Source organism: Ovis canadensis, chromosome 21, assembly GCF_042477335.2.
Source record: "Ovis canadensis isolate MfBH-ARS-UI-01 breed Bighorn chromosome 21, ARS-UI_OviCan_v2, whole genome shotgun sequence".
Classification (NCBI taxonomy): Eukaryota; Metazoa; Chordata; class Mammalia; order Artiodactyla; family Bovidae; genus Ovis; species Ovis canadensis.
Genome location: NC_091265.1, coordinates 40,180,173 through 40,190,460, shown reverse-complemented (window position 1 = coordinate 40,190,460; position 10,288 = coordinate 40,180,173).

Below are 10,288 nucleotides of genomic sequence, written 5' to 3'. Positions count from 1 at the left end.
TTCCTGCTTGGTGAACTGATATCCTGCAAGTTGTGTGGTATGCCAAAAAAAGGCAGAATAAAGTTCTAAGGAAAAAAAAAAACAAACAATGGAAATGTCTTTGACAGTGTCACCTAAATAGCCCATGTATGGGCAGAGTTCACCCTCTTCTCTTACTATCAGTGAAACCAGGCCTTTGTGAAACAATGGACTCAGTGAACCATGAGTCTTCACAGGCAAGCACACTCCCCAAATGCTCCCACAGTGCTGAATGACAGAGCGTGTTTCCTTTGTCAGCTCCACCAATCACCCCGGCTCTTAGAATGATTTGGATGTTGCTTCTCATTTGGCCCCAAAGCTGTGCCCTAGTTAATGACTTGGAAAACCATGTCATCATCCATGGAATCTGCAGAATCCAGGGAGAGCCCTGAACCAGGCATTTCCAGTGCAGAGCAAGCATTCACTGATCCCGCACGTTTTAACAACGTGTTATTTCTCACAACTATTTAGTCATTATAAATCCTGTGTAAACAGATGGGCTTATTTGTTTGGTCCTAAGAGTTATATTAATAAAATTTGTATATCGTGCATACTGATAATTACAAATATTTGTATTTACCAAGTAATATACTTTCCATTTAAAAATGCTTTATGCTAAAGAGAAAGCTGGTTTAGTCTTTACAGAAACATACTAAGGCTTTATGTTCCTGTGGCTTTTTTATAGCCAGAAGTGTTCACAGATTGCTGGGTATTGCTGGGAAGACGAATGGAGAAAAACGCAGAGTACTGTCACCCTCTGCTCAGAGCACAGTTATGTTTTCATACACAGCTCCATGTCTGTATCTGGAGGCAAGCATCAATGAAACAAAATCAAACTGGTCCAGATAAGATGGTTCTGGTTCTCAAAAATGTGTAATTCCTTTAAACTGTAATTCCATATTTAGAAATCTGCACTAAGAATCCAGATTAGAGCTGTGAGCAAAGATATATAGATAGATATATAGATAGATATAGATAGATATATAAATAGTAGTACTTATAATAAACATTGGAAACAATTCAAATGTACAATAATTACTTATTAGTTCAATTGTAGTGTATTCATATCATGAAAATCTGTGCAGCAATTAAAAATAATATAGATTTCATGGCAATGGGGAAGAGCTAAATCTACAATATAAGTGAGAGAAAAGGCAGATTGTTCAGTCGCTAAGTTGTGCCTGGCTGTTTGTGACCCCATGGACTGCAGCATGCCAGGCTTCCCTCTCCATCACCATCTCCCAGACTCTGCACAAACTCATGTCTGTTGAGTCAATGATGCCAGCCATTATTGGGAAGCCATCACCCTCTCATCTTCTGTCTTCCCCTTCTCCTCCTGCCCTCAATCTTTCCCAGCATCAGGGTCTTTCCCAGTGAGTACGCTCTTCGGATCAGGTGGCCAAAGTATTGGAGTTTCAGCTTCAGCATCAGTCCTTGCAATCAGTATTCAGGGTTGATTTCCTTTAGGACTGACTGGTTTGATCTCCTTGCAGTCCAAGGGACTCTCAAGAGAATCTTCTCCAGTACCACACTTTGAAAGCATCAGTTCCTCAGCTCTCAGCCTTCTCTGTGGTCCAACTTTCATATCCGTACATGACTACTGGAAAAACCATAGCTTTGACTATATGGATCAACCTTAGTTGGCAAAATTATGTTTCTCCTTTTTTAGTACACTGTCTAGGTTTGTCATGGAGAAGGCAGTGGCACTCAACTCCAGTAGTCTTGCCTGGAAAAGCCCATGGGCAGAGGAGCCTGGTGGGCTACAGTCCATGGGGTTGCGAAGAGTCGGACACGACTGAGCGACTTCACTTTCACTTTTCACTTTCATGCATTGGAGAAGGAAATGGCAACCCACTCCAGTGTTCTTGCCTGGAGAATCCCAGGGATGAGGGAGGCTGGTGGGCTGGCGTCTATGGGGTCGCACAGAGTCGGACACGACTGAGGCGACTTAGCAGCAGCAGCAGAAGCTAGGTTTGTCATAGCTTGTCTCCCAAGGAGTAAGCATCTTTTAATTTCATGGCTGCAATCACCATCCACAGTGATTTTGGAGCCTCCCGAAATAAAATCTGTCCCTGTTTCCGTTTTTTCTCCACCTGTTTGCCATGAACGGCATGATCTCAATTTTCTGAAGACAAAATCTTCATAACATGAAAGTCTAGAAGGCCTATACAAAAATATTAATAGGCTGTATTTTGGGGTGTGGGGAATATATACCTTTATGTTCTTTGGGCTTTTCTAGATTTTCTGTAATGAGCCTGTATTATCTTTATAATCAGAAAAACAAAATGAAAAAGCAAAAAGGTAGAATAATATGATTTAGAGAATGCCGTAAGGTGACATAAGAAATCAAGAGGTTATCCTGTGATTTTTAAGTCACTCATTCAAAAATACTAAGGGCCTACTCTATGTCAGTACAAGTAGAAGTGTTCAGTTCAGTTCAGTCGCTCAGTCATGTCCAACTCTTTGTGACCCCATGAATTGCAGCACGCCAGGCCTCCCTATTCATCACCATCTCCCGGAGTTCACTCAGACTCACGTCCATCACTTACTGGATTTTTTAGCCAAATTGTATTCTCCCCATCATGTCTTAAGGAGACATGAGCTTTTTCTGGTGTCCTTTTCTGTTTTGCTTTGTTGTTTGTTTTCTAAGCTTTTTCTGGTATTGTTTTTTATTTGCTTTTTGTTTTCTGTCTTTCTCAAAAAGACAGAAAAAGTTGGCTTAAAGCTTTTTATAAAGCCAAGCTTAAAAAATTAAGCTCTAGAGGAAGGAGTCTTTTTGCTACATCTCATGGGGAATAGTGTCAATCAAAACCCACAATCTCAAGGTAGGAAGAGCTCTTACTCTGTGCCAAGCACTGTACTAGAAGCTTTCATATGCTTCAGTTCAGTTCAGTCGCTCAGTCGGGTCTAACTCTTTGCGACCCCATGAATCGCAGCACACCAGGCCTCCCTGTCCATCACCATCTCCCGGATTTCACTCAGACTCACGTCCATCGAGTCCGTGATGCCATCCAGCCATCTCATCCTCTGTTGTCCTCTTCCCCTCCTGCCCCCAATCCCTCCCAGCATCAGAGTCTTTTCCAATGAGTAAACTCTTCGCATCAGGTGGCCAAAGTACTGGAGTTTCAGCTTTAGCATCATTCCTTCCAAAGAAATCCCAGGGCTGATCTCCTTCAGAATGGACTGGTTGGATCTCCTTGCAGTCCAAGGGACTCTCAAGAGTCTTCTCCAACACCACAATTCAAAAGCATCAATTCTTTGGTGCTCAGCCTTCTTCACAGTCCAACTCTCACATCCATACATGACCACAGGAAAAACCATAGCCTTCACTAGACGGACCTTAGTCCGCAAAGTAATGCCTCTGCTTTTGAATATACTGTCTAGTTTGGTCATAACTTTTCTTCCAAGGAGTAAGTGTCTATTAATTGCATGGCTGCAGTCACCATCTAGGTGATTTTGGAGCCCCCAAAAATAAAGTCTGACACTGTTTCCACTGTTTCTCCATCTATTTCCCATGAAGTGATGGGACTGGATGCCATAATCTTCGTTTTCTGAATGTTGAGCTTTAAACCAACTTTTTCACTCTCCTCTTTCACTTTCATCAAGAGGCTTTTTAGTTCCTCTTCACTTTCTGCCATAAGGGTGGTGTCATCTGCATATCTGAGGTTATTGATATTTCTCCTGGCAATCTTGATTCCAGCTTGTGTTTCTTCCAGTCCAGCGTTTCTCATGATGTACTCTGTGTATAAGTTAAATAAGCAGGGTGACAATATACAGCCTTGATGTACTCCTTTTCCTATTTAGAACCAGTCTGTTGTTCCATGTCCAGTTCTAACTGTTGGTTCCTGACCTGCATACAGATTTCTCAAGAGGCAGGTCAGGTGGTCTGGTATTCCCATCTCTTTCAGAATTTTCCACAGTTTATTGTGATCCACACAGTCAAAGGCTTTGGCATAGTCAATGAAGCAGAAATAGATGTTTTTCTGGAACTCTCTTGCTTTTTCCATGATCCAGCGGATGTTGGCATCTTGATCTCTGGTTCCTCTGCCTTTTCTAAAACCAGCTTGAACATCTGGAAGTTTGTGGTTCACGTATTTCTGAAGCCTGGCTTGGAGAATTTTGAGTATTACTTTACTAGCATGTGAGATGAGTGCAATTCTGTGGTAGTTTGAGCATTCCTTGGCATTGCCTTTCTTTGGAATTGGAATAAAAACGGACCTTTTCCAGTCCTGTTGCCACTGCTGAGTTTTCCAAATTTGCTGGCATATTGAGTGCAGCACTTTCACAGCATCATCTTTCAGGATTTGAAATAGCTCAACTGGAATTCCATCACCTCCACTAGCTTTGTTCATAGTGATGCTTTCTAAGGCCCACTTGACTTCACATTCCATGATGTCTGGCTCTGATTAGTGACCACATCATGATTATCTGGGTCTTGAAGATCTTTTTTGTACAGTTCTTCTGTGTATTCTTGCCACCTCTTCTTAATATCTTCTGCTTCTGTTAGGTCCATACCATTTTGTCCTTTATTGAGCCCATCTTTGCATGAAATGTTCCCTGGGTATCTCTAATTTTCTTGAAGAGATCTCTAGTCTTTCCCATTCTGTTCTTTTCCTCTGTTTCTTTGCATTGATTGCTGAGGAAGGCTTTCTTATTTCTCCTTGCTATTCTTTGGAACTCTGCATTCAGATGCATTTCTTTTCCATGGGGATGGTCTTGACCCCTGTCTCCTGTACAATGTCATGAACCTCATTCCATAGTTCATCAGGCACTCTATCTATCAGATCTAGGCCCTTAAATCTATTTCTCACTTCCACTGTATAATCATAAGGGATTCGACTTAGGTCATACCTGAATGGTCTAGCGGTTTTCTCTACTTTCTTCAATTTGAGTCTGAATTTGGTAATAAGGAGTTCATGATCTGAGCCACAGTCAGCTCCTGGTCTTGTTTTTGTTGACTGTATAGAGCTTCTCCATCTTTGGCTGCAAAGAATATAATCAATCTGATTTCAGTGTTGACCATTTGGTGATGTCCATGTGTAGAATCTTCTCTTGTGTTGTTGGAAGAGGGTGTTTGCTATGACCAGTGCATTTTCTTGGCAAAACTCTATTAGTCTTTGCCCTGCTTCATTCCACATTCCAAGGCCAAATTTGCCTATTGCTCCAGGTGTTTCTTGACTTCCTACTTTTGCATTCCAGTCCCCTATAATGAAAAGAACGTCTTTTTTGGGTGTTAGGTCTAAAAGGTCTTGTAGGTCTTCATAAAACCGTTCAACTTCAGCTTCTTCAGTGTTACTGGTTGGGGCATAGACTTGGATAACTGTGATATTGAATGAAGAAATGGAGTAGCCATCATGGTCAACAAAAGAGTCGAAATGCAGTACTTGGATGCAGTGATCTCTGTTCATCTTCATATGCTTAATCTCATTTAATTACTACATTTTACTAAAAAGGAAAGCAAGGCTTGAAGGATAAGTAACTGCCCAAGAACACACAGCTAGTAAGTAGCTTAACTTGGATTCAAACTTCTAACTCAGCTAATTCTAAAGCCCTATTTTCACTGTTGGGGGAGGAAATGCCAACCCATTCCAGGACTCTTGCCTGGAAAATCCCATGGATGGACAGAGGAGCCAGCTAGGTTACAGTTCATGGGGTCACAAAGAGTCGGACACCACTGAGCATATCATGTTAACCCACCCAGAAATAGGCTTAAATAGAACATAGAAACATTCTTTAGTGGAATGCAGACTCCACGACTTTATTTTTAAACATATCATGGGTCATTTCTAAGCCCTAATGGTGACATCCCAGGGGACAACTACCATCATGATTAATTAACTCTGAGTTGTCTATCAAAGATAGACAAGACTGAGCTGAACTCTTCCAGGCCATTGTTTGATATGATCTCATACCATATCAAATGCTGTAGATTACTAGAACCAATAGAACCAAATTTAGTGCCAATGTCCATGTCCCCTAGGCCTGATTTACAAGGGCATTACCAAATGACAAAATCTAAGGTTCAGAAACCTATCTATGCTGCCTGGCAGCTCCCACTGGTGTAAAAGATCTTGAATTTTCAATGTCCCACTTTCTGGGCCACTGTCCTCACCATTGTGTCTTTGTGAACCTTACTCTGATTTGACTCAATAGCCTTGAGTTAACTCCATCAACTGCCTATTCAGTAAAGCTTCCCAACATCTGTTCTGCTGTACTTGTGGGAATTCCTGCTAGGTTTGCATGACATTGAACTCAAATCTCACCACCACCCCCCATCCCCACTAATTAGGACAGCAACAGAAGGCCAGGGGAAATAGGGACATTCAAGAGGAAAGAAAAAAGACTCTTCTTTATTAGCATTTAATAAAATGTCAGTTCTCTTGTCCCATTCATTGAAGTGAAGTGTTAGTTGCCCAGTTGTGTTTGACTCTTTGCAACCCATGGACTGTAGCCCCCCAGACTCCTCTGTCCATGGGATTTTCCAGGCAAGCATACTAGAGTGGGTTTCCATTTCCTTCTGTAGGAGATCTTCCTGACCCAGGAATTGAACCTGAGTCCCCCACATTGCAGGCAGATTCTTTACTGTCTGAGCCACCAGAGAAGCCTACTGCATGTATTAGAAAATTTCTTTTTCTAATAGTGAATATATTTGAGACCTGGTCTCTTTCAAAACATGTTTCCCCAACTTTGGTTGGGAACTTAGAGCAGAATAAACACAGAAGACTTAAACTTGGATATTGATTACTAAGTAGTTATCCCAAACATATGCAACCATTAAAATAGATCTTAGGGCTTCCCTGGTGGCTCAGAAGGTAAAGTATCCGCCTGCAATGTAGGAGACCCCGGTTTGATCCCTGGGTCAGGAAGATCCCTTGGAGAAGGGAATGGCTACCCACTCCAGTATTCTTTTCTGGGAAATCCCATGAACAGTGGAGCCTGGTGGGCTACAGTCCATAGGATCCAACAGAGTTGGACATGACTGAGCGACTAACACTTTCATACTTTTCACAAAGCAGGTCTACCAAAAGAATGATTTAAAAAAAGCAGGGGGGCAAGTGGTTGTGGGAAGGTAGGGGAAAGAAGTGAATATGTTGTTGTTCAGAAAAATATCAATGTCATTATGGAATAAGCAATCAGAAAATTTCAGTTTAGTGTTGTTTGAGTTTAAATTATCTTATAGCTTAATGGACATTGCAAGAATGGGGGTAGGTGAGCAGAAAATCATCATATTTTCCAAAACTATGTCCCCTAAAGGTTTTGATTAGACCCTGGTTCCAGCCCAGCAGAGCTAGGAGACAAACAGCAGGACTTTAGGAAGGAGGATTAGCCAAATATCGGTAGCTGAGATCCTTAATTAACTGAATTCATTTTTCTGAGTTCTACTCCTTAGAGAAAGACAGTCAAATAGATGTAGGCTTAATACTTCCTAATGAAAGTAGCCTGGTGAATAGTCTCATTAATTAAAGCAGTAGGTTTTAGTACTGAATTTTTTCTTTTAAAACTTGTTTATATACATTTTAACATAAATTTATACATATGATCCATTACAACCATTTTTTTTCAAAGTATACTCTTTTCCTTTTCTTCCTTTTTTTTTTACCTCTTGCCCTCTCCTCTCTGTTCATGTCAATGCCCACACTGCCCACCAGTAATCCTAGGTACTATATAGTGCGTGTGCTTCCACATTTTACTGGAAGACAGACAGACAGACAGACACACACACACACACATTGGAATGATATACACGCTTTAGTGTATCTGCCATTCTTATTTATGAGAATCTGTCCAAACCAACTGTATGGCTCTAAACCATCCTTTTCAAGGCTACAAAATCATTTCATGCTTTAGACATACTGTTGATCTAATGTGGATTTTTTTTATCCTTTAAAAAAAAAGAGATGATGCTAGACTTTGTTTCTTAATTTGCAAGTGACCTTGAACACTCTCTTTTCCTCCCTGGACCTCTGTTTCCTCACTGTGAAGCAGACATATGGGACTATGACGACCTTGAACGTCCTCTGCATCTTGTTTTAAACTTCTCTGCTTCTGCGCCTGTGCCCACTGTCCTGTGTTTTGCTGCAGTGAACTGAAAATGACCACTGTTGCTGACTCAGGAACAAGCGTCTTGCCTGTCTGAGTTTCGTTATTTTGGACCTACATTTTACACAGAGACTAGTTGCTTCCAGGCTCCTCTGAAATGCTTTTGTGAGGGAGGCATGCCCTGATTAGTTGGCATCCCCCTGATACCCAAGGTTCAAGGGAGAACTGGACAGTGAAGCTGATTACAGAGATCTAAGGTTCTGCTGAGTAAGTTGAGATGTACCTTCACCTAAACAGGACACACTCGGAGCAGAGCAGGCACTGTGTTTGAGTACTTTCTCAGGATGCTCTCAATTGTCTTTTAATGAGGTAAATGCTTGATTGTCACGTGACCACACCACTGACTGAGGAGGCCAAGCGTTGCACAGTGGTTATCTCCCTTGTTAGGCTTTCTATCCTGTGCGTGTTTACCAACAGTGAATCTTCTGGATCAGGGAGAAAGAACTGGGTTTATTTACTAGATCTAAGGGGCTTCAAACAAAGAAAGATTTATTTGTTAAACCTAAAGGGCTTCAAACAGATAATTCTTGAAGTCTGGAAAATGACCATTTGCTTATTGAAAGAATACCGGGCATCCAGCCTCAGGGTAGGTATTTCACGGGCATACTTCCATTTAATCCACAAACAACCCTTTAGGGAGGTTAATACATATTCTTACTATCGTCATTTTACAGATTGAGAATTCCTCCCCAAGGTCACAGAAGCCAGGAGGTGGTGTAGTGTGTCTGGCAGCACCCACATTCTTAACACAGAACAACACTCCAGTAGAACCAGGCGCTAGCAGACAAGAGGGACGAAAATAACCGCCCGGCTTTCCTGCAGCTTTCTCACTGTCTCCTGAAACCCACATTGAGCCCATGCACCTGTCATCTGTAGAAGTTTTAGGTCTTTGTGGCTCCTAGCAAAATCATCTGAACACAGATACAGACGATGGACCAGAGTCAGCACTGACTCCGGCTCAAATTCTGGCTCTGCGCTCTGACCTTAGGCAAGTTTCTTCGCCATTCTGTCAAACTGGCCGGGCAGCTGTTTGTCACCTGCTGCCCTGCAGACGCGAGGAAGCTGGCACCGCAAGCGCCAGGCTAACACCAGAGCCAGGGGTAGTTAAACACCGCTTCCTCTCCCTTTTCTTTCCTCCTCTAGCGCGGTTGAAGGCAGCATCTTGAATGCCAAAGGCTGGGCTCCTAGTCCTCCCCTGCCTGGGTCCTAGTTTGCCCCTTGCGACTGATACAAGGGCTGCCACTGGATGGCCTCTTTTTAACTAAATTCTGCCCCCTCCCCACCTCCACATTCCGCCGGGTAGACACGAGTTTTCAAAAATAGCTATTTATTTGCTCAACTGCAAGAGGAGGAGGGGGAGCAGAGCGATCGAGGGCAAAATCAATTACTATTTTTCATCTTTGACAAAGTAATTAAGGCCATAGTGACTGGCTAATTCCGACCGAATGGCTGCGCGTTGATGGATGCGGATTTACGGCCTGCTCGGCGGCGGTGCTCAGAGCCAGATTATCACTCCAAACAGGCGGCGGCAGAGGGCGGGGGATGGAGGCCCGCAATGGCAGGACCGGAGTATTTTAATACTGCGGCTCCCTCCTCGGCGCTGCCCGCCCCGTGCTCTCCCCAGCCCTCGCACCCCTGCCCTGCTGCTAGGCTGATGCCCGCCACTCCACACCCCAGTCGACTTCAGATCGACCCATCTAGGTCTCCCCGCTCCGCATTCTCCCTCCCCTCTGCACGCGGCCCCTCCTCTGCAGGGTCTAGCCACTGGAAGGGGAGGAGGTTGGAAGCCAAAGCTGCGCCTCCGCTAACGCACTGCAACCTCCACTTCAACCACCTCCATAGGGCCTGACGCACGTCGGCCCCACGCGGGAACCGAGTGCGCACTTGGCCGGGGAGGGCCTGCGGGGGAAAGGCCAGACCCGGGGGTGGGGGGCTGAGCCAGGGCTCGGGGCGGCAGGCAGCAGCACGCCGCCGCCTCTGCGCACTTTCCTCTCTCCCGCCCGGGTCGGGACGTCTGTGCGCCCCGAAGCGTCAGCGCGCTGGCATCTGGCACTTGGCGGAGGCGGCTCAAATGCAAATTGCAAAAACTGACTTCGAAGTCGTGACTGTCTTTTGGAAGTCAGCCCAGGGCCGGGAGGGCGAGGCCTACCCGGATCTAAGGGTGCGCATC